This window comes from Cryptomeria japonica, chromosome 3 (assembly GCF_030272615.1).
Source record: "Cryptomeria japonica chromosome 3, Sugi_1.0, whole genome shotgun sequence".
Lineage (NCBI taxonomy): Eukaryota > Viridiplantae > Streptophyta > Pinopsida > Cupressales > Cupressaceae > Cryptomeria > Cryptomeria japonica.
In genome coordinates, this window is record NC_081407.1 from 117093187 (window position 1) to 117113288 (window position 20102).

Here is a 20102-nt window from a genome sequence, read left to right on the forward strand (position 1 = left end):
TCGAAGTCGTAAGATCCTCAGTCCACTGGGGGCTTGGTGTATCTTGCCTCCTTGACGTGGTGAAAGTTTTTCAATGTTGTTTTCTTGTACTTTACCGGAAGTATGAGCGTACGCTTATACTCCCGCTAAAGTGGGGACTAAATGTAGCGTCCTAAAATTGTGACACTTGCAATTTCAGCTGCATTTGGGTCTTCACGATGGCGGCGCAACGTTGAACCTAAATGGAGACCCCGAAACCTGTTTATAACACCAAAAACTGCATTTTTCTGCACCCTGGCTTGATCCCTCCTTGCACCCTGCTGCCCCGGGAGGTGGGACCATGGTGCCCAGCGCCCTAGTCCTTCAGGACTAGGGTGCCTAGTGCCCTGGTCCCCCAGGACCATGGCGCCCAGCGCCCTGGTCCCTGGCCCTATTTTGGGGCCCGGTCTCTTTTGGGCATCGGGTCTTTAAGTTTGCAATTCGGGAAATAATGTTTCTAGGTTGGCCTAAGGTCGGAAAAATCAGTCTCTCAACCCTAATTGACAAGTATATAAACTACATTTCCCCTCTCAAAAGGGAGAGGACATATGTGTGCAAAAGGCGGAAGCGACATTTGAACATTCAAACATTCAAGCATTCAAGAATTCCTTCAACAAACTGAGCATTCTAAGTCTCCATTCAAGGCTAGGTGTTGCATTCAAGACAAGGATTCAACCATTAAAGAGGAGATCACATATAACATACAACATACTAAATACATTACACCTTCGCATGTAAGAATACAAACATTCTTACAACAAGGTATCAGTACTTGTTTACATTACAAACATTTACATTTACAGCATTCTAATTTCTTGGTTAATTCCAAAACCGGGGTTTGACCTAAAGGCAAACCCCTCATCCCTAACCCCCCAATCGTCCTCTCTTTTCTGTGTTAAGGTTGTAGGTACGCGGCTATAATTGAAGATCTAGAATCCTTGTGCAGAGACGAATAGATCCCCCTTCATTTCACGGATTTTTCGGAGGACCGTGTGCACGCCGGGTGCCATCATCCTGTCAACTTTCGCTCAAATTTGCAGAACAACACCGTCTCGACATTTTACTGCTAATTCCAGGTCCGCAGCTTCATCCCATATCCCTATCCCTGTTTATAAGTGAATCTTTCCTACTTTACATGCATTCCTAGTTCAATCTTTCTATCTACATTTCTTTACAAAAGAGGGTATCCTTGCTATCACAACCCTTGAAACTCATTTAGAATCCAATCTTGCATTGTGTGGGATTGGATCTTGTGGGTTTCAACCCCTCTTTTGAATGTAAAGTCTCTCCTAAGTGAAAACCATCAACCCTAGTGACTCTCCCTTCTCTCTCCTTGGAGTTGGGGAGGGGAGAACAACTAGGGTTCGATTTTTCCGCTTTACAGTAGGAAAGACTTTAGCTTTGATATACCGGTAGGAAAGCAACTATTGGACACATTAAACAACATGGGAGAAAATAGAGAGAAAAATATAACTGAACATTTTCAAGCACTAAGGGCTCGAATGAAGACAAGAATAAGGTTGGCTCAGGCAATTGTAGATAAATATCAAAAGGAAATATGTTTTGTAATTAAGAAAGATGAAATCTGGATGGAGGTAGTTGTCCCTAGGACTATTTGGGCAACTAAAATGGGATATGAAACAGATGATAACATCATTGAAACTTATGCAAAATCCCTCCTCGAAGCACCAAAGGAACCATCTGAGAAAGTCCTTGGAAATGTATAGACAATTGAAAGTGGTATTTAGTCTAAGAAAAGAGTTAAGAAAGTTGAACAAACAGTGAGGAAGGGAACTAGACAAGCTAAAGCTATTAAGGAAGATGTATTGAAGCAAACTGGTATCAAGGAAAGTGAGCTGGAAGGACTTCAACTAGAAGCTCATCTTTCACTGGTTGCAACTTCTTCTAAAAGTGATATACTAATGGTATTCAAAAGGGTAGAAAGGAAAAGAAAACCCTCACTAGCACCCTCACCTACACCTAGAAGAACAAGACAAAAGCAATAGACAGTTAGGCCTCCACTTAAGAAGTTAACTCTGAAGAAAAAGAAGGTAAAACAGGTTATTGCTCCAGTCGATAAGCTTCTAAATGAAATAACAGAAGATGGTAAACTGAAAAACATTAGCAAGTTGCATAACACACTTTCTGCTGATAGTAAAGAGAGTGTAGAAAATAGTGTAATTTTACACCTGGACATATACAAGAAATTTTTGATGGAGATTGTTGATGAAATACCCACTGATTTATATAAGAGACTAGAAGCTAGAAGGGTAGCTATTGTTGAGTTAGATAAAAAGATAAAAATTGAAAAATTGCTTAAAGTTCACCCAGTGAACTCCACTGAAGAAATAGATCAATTAATCAGTGAGGCCAATTGGATAGTATTTTCAACTGGTCACCGGCATGTTGCACTTATGGTAGGAAGAATGAATGAAATTTCTGAAGAGACTGCGGATCAATGGGACATATTCTTTGTTGAAAAGGAAAAATAGGAAGAACTTAAAAGACGTAAGATTGTCAGAGGCTATCAAAAGGACAGGGATAAGGGGAAAGGTAAGGTAGGTGGACCTCCAAACCTAAAGATAACTGATAACTTACCCCCACCTCTTTCTGATACTCCACTAGTAGAAACTGTTGACAATCAACCAGCAACAGAGAGTATGGAGACTCCTCAAGAGGATACAAATCCTGAGTCTAAAATTTTGTACACTATGAATATAGACACCCAAGAGGTAAACATTGTGGTAGACAAAGAGACCACTGAGGATAAGAAGAAAGATATGGCTACTGAGTCACCGGCTGAAGATGTTGAGATTGGGGTTAGTGATACTTTAAATATAAGCACAGAAAAACCTACTCAGATAGAGGAACTGGCAGAGGACACAACTGAGAAACAATCAGGTAAATCGGAAATGGACAGTGTAGAGGTGAATACAGAAAAACTGGCAATGCATACTAAGACTACATCAGAAAAAATGGCAGTTGAGAGCATAGAGAAACCCTCTAAGACACAGGTTGAGGTACAGGTTCATGCAAAGACAGTGCCACCGGAAACAGCTCAAAATCCTAAACCTTTGCTAGTAGAAATGCAAACACAAACTGACCTACCAGAGGTTGAAACAAGCAAAGTTATTACAACAACCGACAACATGGGAATTGTGAAAATAGTTGGACAGACATCTGGTTATTCAATGAAAAAGTTCAGACCAACAAATGTGATGAAATAATTATTAGATTCTATTAAGAAGATCACAGAGTGTAATGCACAAGCCTATAAGGCTATTGATGACACAATTCCTATTCTTAATTTGATAGCACCCAAGTGCATTGTGGGAAGTAAAGATTCTTTAGGACAACTAAACACATTGTCTAAATACATAACCCGTAACATTTTGACAGTTGATCAAATAAATGAAGACACGTTCAAAAAGAGGATGAATAAGGAGAAAGAGAAATTCTTTGAGGAAATAGTGAAGAAGAATTGTGTAGGGGAAAAAGCGAGACTAGGCTAACATGCCCTAATCCTACCTTTTGACACACATTGTGGAAAACGAAAGAGCCTAGAGTTATCACACAATTGGCTACTTCTTTTTGTGGAAGAGAGAGCCACGGGCTACCTATTAGGGTTTCTATTCCTTTGTTGTAATTGGAAGATAAAATGATGCACGTTCAATTCCTAACCCCAAAGTGCAAGTATGAACTAATAACAAGATTGCAGAATTGAGATTAAATAATGAAACGCTGTAAACACAAGGACAAGAAAAGAATGCAGATGTGTACCCGGATTTAAAATCTGAGTGAAAATGTTCAGGATGGGGGCGCAGGCGCCACTATCCTGATTCTGCTCATGAAATTGCTGTTTTGCAACCTGAAAAGCTGTCGGAAATGCTGAAACTTGTTGTCTGACAGAAGGACCAGGGTGCCCAGCACCCCTGTCCCAGGGACCAGGACACCTAACACCCCTGTCCTGGCAGAACCAGGGCACCCCATGCCCCTGTCCTGGTCTTTTGCCCTAAAATCTGGTGTGTAGCTCAGTTTCTGTCTGCTCCTGTCGGATCTGCAACTTGCGGCATCGTCCGAATCCTGAAATCTGCACTTATATCCGAAAAGGTACGGTGGGTGGCTATATAGGGTTTTGCCTTAGTCAAACCCCCATTTTGGTGATTTCCACCTCCATGAATAGCCAAGTTGTACTGTAAAAGTAGTGTGTGTGCAGACCTTGTGTGTGTGCAAGATCCTAAAATGCAAGTAAGCAAACTAGAGCAACCTAGAAAGTAAACCCTAATTGCTTGTAAATGATAATGTAAATGCTCCAAATCAAGATGCAAAGTGATCTAAAGCATGAATACAAATGATATAATGAGGCTTATGCAAACACATGAAAACAACATGAAATTATACCCAACCCCAAGGGAGGGGTACAAGACAATCTTCAGTCGGTGATCCCCTATTGCTCTTCAATGTCTTCAAAGCCCTAAATGGATGAATGAAATTGATGAATGCTTGATGGATGGATGTTGAATGTTGTTGAAGTCTTCAAAGATCTTCTCTTTCCCTGCATAGAAGGTCCCTTAAACCAAAATTCAGATCCTTTGAAATGAAGAAAGAGAGCTCTTATATATGAAACCCTAGGTCTTAATTTCAACTTTTGGTCGACCTAGAGATTGAATCTCCCACCAATTTCTTGGGGTTAAGCTTTATTTTATGATTGGATTGCGCTCCTAAAATTTTGGGAAAATGTCTGAGACCGTGTGCACTCCAGGTGCCATGGTCCCGACAACTTTTCACCAAATTTTTAGGGCCGTCGGATATGATGATTTTAGAGCGAATCCCGAAGTTACAGGTGATTTCGAGATGTTTTGGCCCCCGAAATCAAGCCCCCAGGTTCAAAATAGGACCTAATTAGGGTTTTTGATTAAATGATGTATTGGAGGAATAAAATGAAAGGGGTACACTTTAATGAAAGGGCCCAACTTTATGATATGGAAGATGATGAAATAGGACCTTAGACCTAATTAATTTAATTAATTAAGTGCTAAAGGGGAAATGCAATGCAAAATGCAAAATGCGCCAAGGCGGGTGCTAAACTAGGTGTGAAATTGTACCACCCTAGCAAGTGCGTACAATTTACGACGCTACATTTAGCCCCCACTTTAGTGGTCATATGAACACTACGTCCATATGCAAGCTAAAGTATAGAAAAGTAAACATTATTTGAAAAAGGATATATCCATACGTTGTCGGACAAAGCCCCCAGCGGTATCTGCAGTACACAGTTAGGAACCGTACCCTACAAAACACATGTTAGATCACAAAATCACGTAATGCTTACTAAGGAAGGTGATGAAAATTCGAGGGTAGCTATATGCCCCCCCCTATTTCGGCTTGCTAATTTTAGTGAGTTGAAACAGGGTATCATGTTTACCACTTCAAATTTTTAAATAATATTGATGACAAATGCTCACAAGAAGATTTGATATGAGATCAAAAACTAATGGAGAATCATTTGGTAAGAAAGAGGACTAAATCTCAATTCCAACACAACAAAGAGTGTGAGGATTTGAGAGTTCTCTAACACAAGATGAAGGATATAAATGGAAACAAAATGCAAAGAGAAGAAAAGAAAGGAAAAAAGCATGAATACACACATTGGTGATCCATGAGAAGAATAGTGAGAGAGAAAACATGGACTTCCCGCCCCTAGATCTTGTGTGGGTGATCCATGTAAGGGAGGAGAGTGAGAAAGTCTAGCCTTATGCCGCTAGTTCCACTCAACCTCGTGCATGTGTGTGTAAGGGAGGTTAGAAGCACCTCATAGGAGTCTATGCCTGAGTATGCTACAACCTATATATGTATAGTACAAAAGTGTGACATCTCGCTCTAAGAGTCTGTGCTTTGGTTCTGAGAATAATCACCTTGCATAAAAGAAAAATGGAGACATCTCGCTCTAAGAGTTTGTGCTCTGGTTCTGAGAATGACCCATTGCTCAAAAAGTGTAATGTTTATGTCATAAGCAAAGTAGAACAAGGATACCTACCTTCATCACAAAAGAAGATACCCCAAAAATGCAACAATGTCATAGATCCAAGCAAGAGAGTTTTGCACTCTTTAAGCAAGGATAAGATAGTTGAAAAAGGGATATCTTGTAGTATGTGTAAAGGAGATCCTTAGAGGAGAAGAGATCTTTGTACAAAAGACACCTATCCCTGAGAGGAATTGTCTTAGATGAATATAACATTTTCTAGAATAAGACAAAGAAGAGAATAAGAATGCAATACTTCCTTCTTTTGCAAGGTGAAAGTGATTCTTAATGAAGGATGATGCTCTTTTTAACCCAATTGGGAGAGTGAATTCATTATGGATGTATTTTACTAAGTGCAAAAGAGGTTGTAGTCAAGGACTTACACCTCTTGTAAGAGAGAATCCTTGAACAAACAACAGCAAATGCATACAAGGAATAACATCAAGTAATAAAGTTCACACCATCCACGAAATAGGAAAAAGTGGATCCTTAGATAAAAATAAGGAAAGATCATTGCCTCCCAAGGATAAGGACAACGAGAAGGACTTACACAATCTTCTAGGGAGAGATTTAGACATAAACAAAATGTACTACATACTCACATGAGTTCATGCAAGCAAGACATTAGTGTATGTAAAATGCTCCCCACAAGAAGTGGGTAAGATAAGAAAGAGAATGCACATCTTCTCCCATATCTAGGAAAAGAGAATTCTAAAGCAAAGATGATCAATATTTCCACACTATTACCCCAAAGGGAAATTTTAACCATAAAAAGAAGAGATGTATGAAATCGCTCTTGTCCCCATAGGAACAAGAGATAACATAGAAAAATTAGGCTATTATGTTGCTTCAAAAATATGATTGCACTTGAAATTGTACCATCATGAATGACAATGAGCCCCCAGTAAATGAGCTACCAATGTCACATAATGATGAGCAACATAATAGCCATTAATGTTATTTAAAGACATGATAGATTGAATGAGGTATTTGAATATGACATGCTAAATGCTCAACTATAAGTGAGATCAAAAACATGTATAAAATGATAAAAATTGAAGAAGAAAAGTCACAAGAAATCTTAGAAGAGGGATGAGTGTAATTTATTAGAGCCTTATCCCTGGAGGAAAGGACTTTATGATGAATAGGAGATAAATATTCATAAGTGGATTTAGAAATTTGAGGGGAGTCATAAAGAGATTTGTTCATCGCCAAGATTTCCTTATGAGGGGAATGAGAGTTGATAGAAGTAGAAGATGATTTAGTTGAAGTGAGATCATCATCACTACTAAATATAGCATTCACATTGAGAGATGGTCTTTTAGATGCTTTGGTGGGCCTAGAAAGATTATATCCAAGTCCAAATGAATATTCATGCATGTTATGTTCTAAAGGAACTTTAATTCCTTGTTCATTTGTGCCACAACCATTTCCACTATAGCCACTCTTAGCCAAAATGTGAAAACCATGACCATGAAGGGATGCTAAATCAGAGAGGGATGGTGATGCCCCATAGGTCTTAGTGCTATTTGTATTAGAGGAAGATGTTGAAGAGTTATTTGAATTGGAGGTAGCCACAAAATTGTTACTGAATTGCTTAGACAAAGTGGGCTTCTCTTTAGTTTCTTCCTTAGATTTTCCCTTCTCAATCTTAGGCACTCTGTATTCTCCTACAAAAGTAGGGTTAAAGTCTAAAGATCCCCAATCATCATCTAAGAGAGCCTTTTTGAGAGAAACGATATCTTTGGGAGAATATTTTGATTGAGTAGAAGGATCAAGAGTACTAGAGGGGACAAAATCCTTAAAGGAAGTAGATGCATTTGAAGTGGTAGAAGGATTGGAAGTAGTTGAACAAGAAGATCCAGTTTGTAATGGTTCTTGAAGATTATCTAGCAAGGTGTATGTTATATTGTCATAAATGAATTTGACTCGCCCATGAAAAGTTGAGGAGACAACTTGCATACTATGAAGCCAAGGTCTCCCTAATAGAAGATTGTAAGTCAAATTACCAGAGATGACATGAATAGGTGTAGGTAAAGTAACAGGACCTACTATAATAGGTAAGATTATGATACCCAAACATTCTTTACCAACATTATCAAAGCCTCAAATAGAAATAGAAGAATTTTTAATGAGAGAATGATCCACATTAAGCTTGTCTAATAAATCAATACTACAAACATTAAGGTCAGATCCATTGTCCACAAGGGTTTGTCTTATAGCACTTTCACTGATTATAACTACAATCATAAAGGATCATATTGATTTTGAATTTCATGAGAAGGTAACTCATCTTGTGTGAACACAATTTGAGCTTTGGGTTTGCTTGTAGAGTCAATCAGGGAAGCCATGTTATTATTATTATTATTAGGTGTCATTGCAGGTGGGACATCTAAATTTTTTAAAGCATCTTGTAACATCCCATGATAGGCAGGTGAAGTTTGAACTAAATCCCAAATAGAAATCTTTGCCGGAGTAGTTTTAAGTTGTTCAATAAGATCATAGTCCTTACTAAGCATTTGTGAAATACGTGGAGCTTGCGGAAGAATTGGTTGACGATTAGGAAGAGAAACTGGAGTAACAGGAGGAGAATTAGGCTGCCTATTATTTCTAGTATTATAAGTATGGGCAACCACATTATAACTCTCTCTAGTTAATTGCTTAGCATAACTATAAGGACTTATAGGTTTTCTTCCTTGCACAATGATGATAGGTTTATTCAGAGTAAGAAAGGAATCATGACCATACCCTCCTTGGACAGTAAGGAGAGGTGATTTAGGAACTTGAAAGGTGGGAGAAGGATAAGCACCTTGGACTTCAAAGAGGGGCTTATTATGCTCATTCAGGTTTATCATGTTAACTAATTTAGAAGTTTTGTTCTTGTTTAAAGATTTCGATAAAGCCACAAAGTCATCAAGAGCATCATCCAACAAAGCATGATCATATCGATTAAAAGGTTTATCTTTTGATTCAAAAAGAGACATCTCTTCATAGAGGGGATCATTGAAAACAACCATGTTACTAGATTTAGTGGAAGAGTTGATAGGAATTTACCCTCGAGAGGAATCATTCGACTTATCTTTCTCATCACAATGAAATGGCATAGTAACAATGTTTATGAGTTTTTGGTAAAATGAAGGTTTGGTATCTTTAGGGTTCAAAAACTCATCTAAAGCTTCATCTAATTCATCTTGACTATACTCATAATCAACATAATTGCATACATCATCATAAATATGAACATCTTGCAAATAAAAATCTGACATTTTGAAATAAAAAATTGCATAAAACCTAAACACACAATGCAAAGAAACAAAGAAACACACTCTTTCTTTTCCTTTTTTTTTTTTTTAAATTTTTTATTTTTTTCTTTTCTTTAATGAAAGTGAAACTTAAATGAAACACACTAAATCTAGATCTAGATCTAACAAATGCAATGCAAGAGAAAGCAATAATAAGTTCACGTCGGGTTCACCAAAATGTGTAGGGGAAAAAGCGAGACTAGGCTAACATGCCCTAATCCTACCTTTTGACACACATTGTGGAATACAAAAAAACCTAGAGGTATCACACAATTGGCTACTTATTTTTGTGGAAGAGAGAGCCACGGGCTACCTATTAGGGTTTCTATTCCTTTGTTGTAATTGGAAGATAAAATGATGCACGTTCAATTCCTAACCCCAAAGTGCAAGTATGAACTAATAACAAGATTGCAAAATTGAGATTAAACAATGGAAAGCTATAAACACAAGGACAAGACAAGAATGCAGATGCATACCCAAAGTTAAAATCTGAGTGAAAATGTTCGGGACGGGGGCGCAGGTGCCACTGTCCTGATTCTGCTCCTAAAACTGCTGTTTTGCAACCTGAAAAGCTGTCGGAAATGCTGAAACTTGTTGTCTGACAGAAGGACTAGGGCACCCAGCACCCCTGTCCTAGGGACCAAGGTGCCCAGCTCCCCTATCCTGGTAGGACTAGGGCACCCCATGCCCCTGTCCTAGTCTTTTGCCCTGAAATTTGGTGTGTAGCTCAGTTTTTGTCTACTCCTGCCAGATCTGCAACTTGCAGTGTCGTCCGAATCCCGAAATCTGCACTTATATCTGAAAAGGTACGGTGGGTGGCTATATAGGGTTTTACCTTAGTCAAACCCCCACTTTGGTGATTTCCACCTCCACGAATAGCCAAGTTGTATTGTAAAAGTAGTGTGTGTGCAGACCTTGTGTGTGTGCAAGATCCTAAAATGCAAGTAAGCAAACTAGAGCAACCTAGAAAGTAAACCCTAATTGCTTGTAAATGATAATGTAAATGCTCCAAATCAAGATGCAAAGTGATCTAAAGCATGAATACAAATGATATAATGAGGCTTATACAAACACATGAAAACAACATGAAATCATACCCAACCCCAAGGGAGGGGTACAAGCCAATCTTCAGTTGGTTATCCCCTATTGCTCTTCAATGTCTTCAAAGCCCTAAATGGATGAATGAAATTGATGAATGCTTGATGGATGGATGTTGAATGTTGTTGAAGTCTTCAAACATTTGCTCTTTCGTTGCATAGAAGGTCCCTTAAACCAAAATTTGGATCCTTTCAAATGAAGAAAGAGAGCTCTTATATATGAAACCCTAGGTCTTAATTTCAACTTTTGGCCGACCTAGAGATTGAATCTCCCACCAATTTCTTGGGGTTAAGCTTTATTTTATGATTGGATTGCACTCCTAAAATTTTGGGAAAAATGTCTGGGACCGTGTGCACTCCGGGCGCCATGGTCTCGATAACTTTTCACCAAATTTTTAGGGCCGTCGGATATGATGATTTTAGAGTGAAACCTGAAGTTACAGGTGATTTCGAGATGTTTTGGCCCCCGAAATCAAGCCCCCAGGTTCAAAATAGGACCTAATTAGGGTTTTTGATTAAATGATGTATTGGAGGAATAAAATGAAAGGGGCACACTTTAATGAAAGGGCCCAACTTTATGATATGGAAGATGATGAAATAGGACCTTAGACCTAATTAATTTAATTAATTAAGTGCTAAAGGGGAAATGCAATGCAAAATGCAAAATGTGTCAAGGCGGGTGCTAAACTAGGTGTGAAATTGTACCACCCTAGCAAGTGCGTACAATTTACGATGCTACAAGAATAAGGAGAAAGTGGAAACCTTATTACTAGCACTAGGAGAAACAATTTTGAATTTCAAGAAACTATATAGAGATACCTGTAAAACTAATATTTTGACAGAGGACATAGATTCAAAGATCAGCAAAGCATAAGATGAAATCAACAATATTGTTGACAACTTAATAGGAACATCAGATCCATTTTTGGAAATTGAAAAGAACATTGCAGATCTTGAAGAGAAAATTGAGAAGTTAGAAAATGATAAAGAAAAGATAAAAGTTAAGGCAAAGAACTTAAAATGCAAACTAGGTCCTAAACTAGATTACCTCATTTCTTTGAGAAAAGAAATTTTTGAGGCTCTGGTTCCCAGACTTAAGACACGGGAAGAGAAAATGCACATACTCACTAGTACAATTCAAAGAACAGAAGTGGCATTAAAGGATAGTAAAAGATTCAGCGACAGTCAAATTTTTTAATCTGGTACTGAATCTGGTATAGTAGATGCTGATCTGAAGTAGTACATGACATTGGATTTGTATAATCCAATTTTGTAAGTCAGTGAGACTTCATTTTGTAGCTAAGCAGTGAGCTCTAGGCACTTGGCCTTCCTACATGTGCAGGCCCCTATTGTAAACAGTAATATTCCTTTATTGGCCAGTAAGTGAATATTGTGGGTCACAAATCCCACTGAGATTTTTCCCACACCGGGTTTCCTCATTAAAATATTGTGTTATGGTGTGTCTCTTATGTTGTGGTTGTTTTTCTTATTTACTGCATTAATTTTTGTTTATCGGTACACAGTTTTGAAATGCTTTTCATGTTATAATTCAAGAAAATTCTTCTAACAGTCAGATACTGATTCAGCCGCCCTCTCAGTATCTTTGGGAATCTTAACATGTTCTTCTGAATTGCTTTGACATATCCGGTATTATTTCTTGACCTACAATGACTAGAAAAATGTCCAAAATTTCCACGTGCATGACATTTAACATTCATTTTGCAATCTTTTGATCCATGACCATATTTCTTGCAGTTTGTGCATTGACTAGGAACAAAATTGTAGCTTTGATTTGCCTTATTTCTGAATTGTTTAGCCATATGCCCAAATTTATTGCAAACAAAACATCTACCATTGAATTTATAAGCATTATATTGCCTTACTGGTTTCCTCTATTCTAATGAGTTCTGCATATCGGTTGTCTAATCTTCATTAGCAGTACTGGAGCTTTCACCTTGTACAAATCCAAGCCCTCTAGAATCATCAATCTGTCTTCGTCTTTTCAATAAGTCATCCAATTGTGCAACACTGATCCTAAACTTTTCTTTATACTCACTTGCAATAGTTAGATCATCTCTCAGAGTAGTTATTTGCATTTCAAGTTCTTGTTCATTATTCCGGGAGTGTGCCAAATCGGTTCTTAATAGATTATTCTCATGATTCAATCTTCCACATTCATCAAAATTTTTCTTCAGAGATAAAACAAGATTATCTTCCTTCTTATTTCTGTCCTCAATATCTTTTGATAACCTCATGGTGAGATCTTACATCTCATTCTTCATGAGCATGTTTGCTTGACTTAGTTTCTAACATTGTTTCTTAAGAGTATTCTTCTCCTCATCATCTGTTTGTTGCAAAAGTTATTTTCCCTTGGCTTGAGCAGATGACAACCTTTCTTGCAGGATAAGAATGAATTCATTTGTAGAATTCAATTCTTCTTGTAATTTCAAGATCTTCATCCTTTCAACATCATAATCCTCAAGAGCCATCTCAATTTGTTTCTTCATAGCCATGTTCAAAGATTTTGATTTCAGGATCTTCCTCAAGCTGTTAAACTTCTTTTGAGGTACCAAGCTCTGATACCAATTGTTGGGATCTAAGAACACTGAGAGGCGGGGGGGGGGGGGAATCGGTGTTTTTCCAGAATGAACAGTTTTCAACTTTCTAAACCATGCATATATATATCGGTAAACAAATAAGCATATTGTATACACCTAAAAATGGTCTGAAGATAATCAATTGAATAAGAAATTATTTAATTAATCCTCCTCCCCAATTTAATTAAATTCACTAAGCAATTTTAATTAATTCAAATTAATTAATTCCTCCATCCAAATTCATTTCTTCTAAATCCCCAAATTAATTAAAACAAATCAAAATCATGAGTTATTGAGATTAATTAAGCCTTTTCCTATTATTTGAATTTTTAAATTCAAATTCTCCTAACTTCTACCACTTCTAAACCTAACCCATTCTACCTACCACCATGTCCCCTTTTATCCAACATCTTCTAGAACCTTTGTGACACTTGTCACTAAATGTTCCCTTTCATCTAACCTCTTCTAGAAGCCTCTTGACACTTGTCACCATAGAGATGACAGATGTTCCATTTAATCCAGCCCCCTTTGCCATCCTCCTCTAATTTAACCATTGATTCATGCCAACTCACCCCTAACCTTGGGAAATCCTATAAATAGACCTCATTTTGGAGCTCAAAGGGTCCCAATTCATATCATTTTGATTCATCATTTACATTGTTACTATAGGCATCTAGCTTATAGTTTATTAGTTTTAGCAATGTTATCATGCTCAATTTTAGCTTAAATCTTAGCTTAATTTCTTATCATGTAGCTAAATCATTCTATTCTTGCTAGATCATGCATCTTCATCATTCAAATCCTCCATCTAAGTGTAGTCAAGTCACTGGAATATGCATAATCAGATCTGAGAGCTTTTTTCATACTCGCATTTAGTAGGAGGCAATAAGTCGATTAGCTATGGTTTTGTCTTTCATTGTTTCAATTTACTAACCATTGTTTGTAATGATTTATTGAGTGCATTGTGTTTGCAAGTACAAGTACACTTCACAAAGCACGACATTTTGGTGCCCACTGTGGGGCAGGAATCATCATTTTTGGCCTCTTAATCTTCAGCAAACTTCATCTCTGCTGGATCAGAATCAGAATGTCATACGAGCTAATTTTCAAACTCATACGAACTACCTTTTAGCCTCGGACAACACTTCATCCTGACTCATACTAGGTATAATTCTGACTCGTACGAGCTTTTACATTGAAAATTCTTTATTCGTTCTAGCTCATTCCTGTGTCGTATGAGCTGATTTCCACTGTCGTATAAGAGCTAATTTTGTTTCGTACAAATTTATGGCTTCAAAATCTTATGTCGTACGAGTTCATTTCCTAATAAATCTTGTGTCGTACGAGTTGATTTTCACTGTCGTACTAGAGCTAATTTTGTTTCGTATGATTTTCTGGCTTCAAAATCTTATATCGTACGAGTCTGCTTTTATTCCTATGCGAAATCTAAAGTTTTGTCATACTAACTAGAAAAGTATGTCGTGCGAGTCTCTGGTTCTCTGTGTTTTTCCATAAACTGCAAATTAGAATTTTCAAGATTGTCTATGCGTTGGTAATTTGCATTTTTGAAGTCCTACTCTTTCAAATTTTGAAAGATCCTGCTAAAGGCATGCTCTTTCAAATTCTCATCTAGAACTCTTGGAGACCTTTCCAATGAGTTAAATGATTCATAATTTCGAGTCCCAAGAAAAAAGTTATGCCTATTTGAAGTTAGGCTAAAATTTCATATAGTTTTTTATTTTAAATTTCATAGTTCAGATCACTAATGCTAATCTTGTTATGTCTATGAGATGCTTGCAGCCTAACTCTTTTCTGTAGGACGCTTGTCAAAGAAATAATTCAAAACACAATCATGACTACTAATGGATCTATTTTGCAGGTTGCCTAAAGATTCAACAAAAACTTTGTGTATTCTTAAAGATTTTTAGGCACACTTCAATTTGGGCTTAAAAAAATGAACTATCATGTCTTATGTGTCTTTGATGATAGGCGAGTATGCTCTCACCTTTCTTAGGTGATCAGAAAGCTAGACTGATCTTTTGCTTTCATTAGTGCATCTCTTTAGTAGGCTTGCCCTCCCAAGGAGTTATTAACTCTTAGCCCTTATGGCCGGTGAGAGGGGAATGACCTAAGTGGGAATAGCTAATTCCAAGTAATCCAACCCACTATAAAATAAATGTGTTTTTGATGAAAATCAAAGCAACGAAAGTTCTCACGAATAGCCCTCCTTCGTACCTTTAGGTATATCAAACCTTGGTTTTCAAGGCTGAGAGACCTCTTATTTGAGTTTATACCTCGACGCACCGAATGGATCCCTTACTAGTGTTGGTTAAAATAGAAGCTACCCGATTCACCTCCAAAAGGGTGATAATCTTTGTGCAAGAGAGATAGTAACTCTCCCAAGACACTTTCCATATCATGCCCCCATTAGTGTTTGGAGTCGGATAATACGGCGTTGAGAATCCATTGCGTGAGACTCAGTGGCCATATTTTGATTAGCTATTGGGTGTGTACCTAAGTCACCAAGAAAAGGTTTTCATTCTCAACCAACTTCCTTAGGGTTTAGCTTGATTGGAGTCATTTATCAGACACCTAAAAACTGGAAAACATCAGCAAAACATCATCAGAGTTCAAAGATCAAAATCAGCAAAACAAACACTTTTTACCATTCTCTACAACCTGTCGTACGAGCTTTAATTCACTGCAGTACGACTCATAATCTTTGTCAGACAAGTTAACTTGCATAAAATCATTTGTTGTACTATCTGCTATCCTGTGTCGTACGAGTCATCTGTTTTGTCATATGGTTCATAAAAGTGTGTCGTACAAGCCTCTGTGTTTTACATGAAAAAAATTGTTCTGTCATATGACTCTGTATCTTGTGTCGTCCTAAGCTGCATAATCTGTCATACAAAACTCTGCATCTGCCAGTCTAGAACTATGTCTTACATGCCTGTTTCAGATTTATCATTTCTGCCTGATCAATTTGCAGTAAGCATAAACACCTATTATCTATCAATCCATGCTTAGATTGTCTGCTTGGTTTTCTCGATCAAATTATCATCCGTCAAAATCAGACTCTAGAAGATAAACACCCCAAGATTTTCAAAGTGTTCACCCTTAACAAGTTCAAAATCTAAACATCTCAAAGTGCATTGTCACCCTCTTTGATAAACTGATCACTCAAACATAGTTTCTCATCAGGATCAATCATCCTTTGTCACGAAACTGAAACATTTGGTCAGGATATTCTCATCCCACATCTTAGGATATATCATTCCTACTAGACTTGGTTCTTATCAAATCACCATCATTGCACTCCCAGACCGAAGTTCAAAAAACTTGCAAACTTTTAAACACTTGAATTCTCTTTTAGTGTCATATCACTCTATTTCCTTGAAATTGACTATTGATCACTTATCAAAACAACTTTTAGACAATCAAATCCCTTAAATGGAAATAGGAACATTTGAAATATCTGAAAATCATATCAACATGCAATACCAAAGCAAAATAAAAGTAACAAGCCAACATATCAGACTACTCAAACAAGTTCAAAATCAAAATCAAACTATGTTAAAACCTCACAAGGATTTAAATACATCTCAAAAGAAAGGTGGCTCTTTTATGCACCTCTTACAGAGATCCCTAAAGGATTTGGCTAAAGAAGATCAAAATCGTACACCCATGTCTAACAATGATCCATCCATCTATAAACAAATTGACTCTCCAAAGGCATCTATTTCTACACCTCTTGAAAGCTTGCAAGAACCTTCCATAGCATCCTTGCCAAATGATATGTCCAAAGATGAAGTTCCCCAAGGGATATCCATAATTGCCATCAAACCTATTTCAAAGGATCCCATTCAAAGCTCATCTCCTTCATATCCAAGCATGAATTCATTGCAGCATCCCTATAGTGCTTCCTTGCAAATTGAAATCCTCATTCATAGAACGCTTGTTAAATGTGTCCTAATAGATGGGGGAGCTAGCTTGAACATTTTCTCTATGAATCTTGTCTGTGCTCTAGGATATTCAGATGATGCAGTTGACCCCCTAGAAAAGATCAAAATTAAAACATATAATGAAGAAGAGCATTCATCTAAAGGAATGGTGATATTGCCCATCACAGTGGGACCTTTACAAAAAGATACAGCATGCCAAGTTCTAGACTTGGACCTACCATACAATATACTCTTGGGGAAACCATGGATTCAGGACATGCAAGCTATATCATCAATAGGTCATCAGTGCTTAAAATTTCCATACAACGGATAGGAAATCACAATATCAGCAGAATCAAATCCATTGTAGTGTTGTAGTAATCTGAAAACAGCTCAAGAGATCATTGTTTCACATAACAGAGAGGCAGCAACTTCAAGCACACAATCTAAAGAACAATCATTTGAATCAATTTTGTCAAACATGGAAGAACAAATGCAGCTAAAAGATCGGGGAAACAGAGAATATTTGCTATCATGGAAAAACAAACAAGAGCAACTTCAAATTGAGAGGGATGAAGAGGCAGATATAATAGTCGATGTAGTTCACACGTATACAGAACAAACATTAGGAACTAGCCTACTTGAATCATAATCACATTCAACTGACATGGACTTAACCGAGGACGATCAAGAGCTTCTTGTACAAGGTCATTTTGATGAGAGTATCATTCTAGACATCGAAATACATACTGAAAGCTCTGACATCTCTATCATGGCCCCTAATATCTTTGAAACTATTCAACATGAAGATCCTTTATCCTTAAGCTATCCTGAACCTATGGATTGGGAAAATGAAGGACATACTGACATTGATACCTTACCTAATGACCATTCCATATCCTTATATCTTGATTAAATCAAACCTGCAACAACTTTCACCAGGGATTGTGCTAACATATCTTTGATTCATGGGGGTGCCAAATCTCCTAGTCGCAAAATTGAAAATAAAGAAAATAATATTAGGTCTAATGCTGAAAACCATTTATTGGCAACATTAGATCGGGAAAAAGTAAAAATAAAGGACGCGTCTAATGGTGAAAACCTCCTCGAGGTACCGGAAGATGGGAGATTTGACACCTTACCTGAATGTTATCAAGAGAAGTTATCTATCATAATAGCACCAGCAAAGGCAACTATCATTGGCACAATAGATCTAAATCCAACAACTTCTCTATCAGAACCAGCAAGGCAAAAATACTTGAAACCATTCAAAAGATGGCAAGTCAATTTTACTATTCATATATAGACATTGTAGGGTTCGATCCATATCTTACAATACATCACCCAAATATCAGTCCAAGAGCAGACATCAATAATGAAACACATCATGGATCAAGAGAAAATAATGAAGCATTGGTAACAAGTATCAAAATGGTTGTAGAATGGAATATTAAACAACTTCAGGTGTTTGGAGACTCTCAGCTTGTCATTAATCAAACCAATGATGACTATCAAACAAAAGATGACAAACTCATGCCTTACAAAAAGATGGTGGATGATATCAAGAAGTACTTTGTAGAATTAACTTTTGAATAGATCCCTAGAAAGGATAACAAAGTAGCAAACACCATGGCTACACTTGCTTCTCTGTTACAAACACAGGAAAATCAAGAGAGTTATGAATTCCTGGTTGAAGAGTTGTTTCATCCCGCCTATAATTGTCCTGATTCCCAAACCATCTATCAACTTATTGGACATGATTCCTCCCACTATGGCCAAACTTACACATACTTGAAAGATAATATCCTACCTCCTGATTTATCAAAGAACCAAAAGAGAAACTTTATTTGCCAATCCTCACATTTTACTCTCTTCGTAGATACCCTGTTTAAACGAGGTCTAGACGGTACTCTCTTAAGATGTCTTGAACAAGAAGAATCTAAGAAGGCCTTACATGAAGTCGATAACGGCATTTGTGGCACTCATTCAAGTGGTCTTACCCTTTCAAAAAAATGCATATGCTTGGGCTACTATTGGCTGACTATGGAATGAGATTATTTTAAGATAGCAAGAACATGCAAACAATGTCAAATCCATGGGAACTTGATCCATGCACTAGCACAAGAACTTCATGCTTTAGCAACATCTTGGCCTTTTTGCCAATGGGGACTTGATCTAATAGGAAAGATAAATCCTTCCTCATCTAATGGACACAAATTCATTCTTGTAGCTACAAAATATTTTACAAAATGGATTGAAGCGGTACCTCTCATCAACATCACAGGAAAACAAATTCTTGCATTTATCTTGAATTATATCATCTATCACTATGGAATACCAGGCCATTATCACTGATAATGGGCAACTATTCAAGAATCAGGACGTACAAGAGCTATGTGAGAAGTTCAAAATCCAGCACAGATTCTCCACACCATATTATCCACAGGGAAATGGGTAGGCATAAGCATCTAACAAAACTATTCTAAAAATCCTCAAAAAGACAGTGAACGATGTTGGGAAAGATTGGCATATTCAACTAAACCCTGCTCTATGGGCCTACCGCACCAGTATTTGCACACCGACAGGTGCCACACCTTTCTGTCTTGTATATGGATCAGAAGCCATCTTACTAATCAAAGTAGAGATACCTTCTCTACGTGTATCACTAAAAGGTCTCATCCCAGATGAAGAACAAAGAGTATCTAGACTGCAAGAGTTAGAACTGATCTAGGAACGAAGACAAAATGCCTTTGATCATCTAAAGGTATATCAGCAAAGAATGTGCCAGAGCTATAATCACAAGGTCAAACCCCGAATCTTTCAAGTTGGAGAACTAGTGCTAAAAGAAAATCCACGCATTTAGGCAGATCGAGAAAAGAAAGGAAAATTTGATCCATTTGTTATCACAGTAGTATATAGATTAGGAGCATATCAGTTATCAACACAAGATGACGATCAACTTGAGGAACCCATCAATCGCATGCACCTGAAGAAGTTCTATGTCTGAAAAATCAGAGAAAAATCAAAAAAAGGTAAAAATAAAAAAAAATCAAAAATAGTGAAAAAGCAGAAAAAATCAAAAATAGTGAAAAATCAGAAAAAATCAAAAATATTGAAAAATT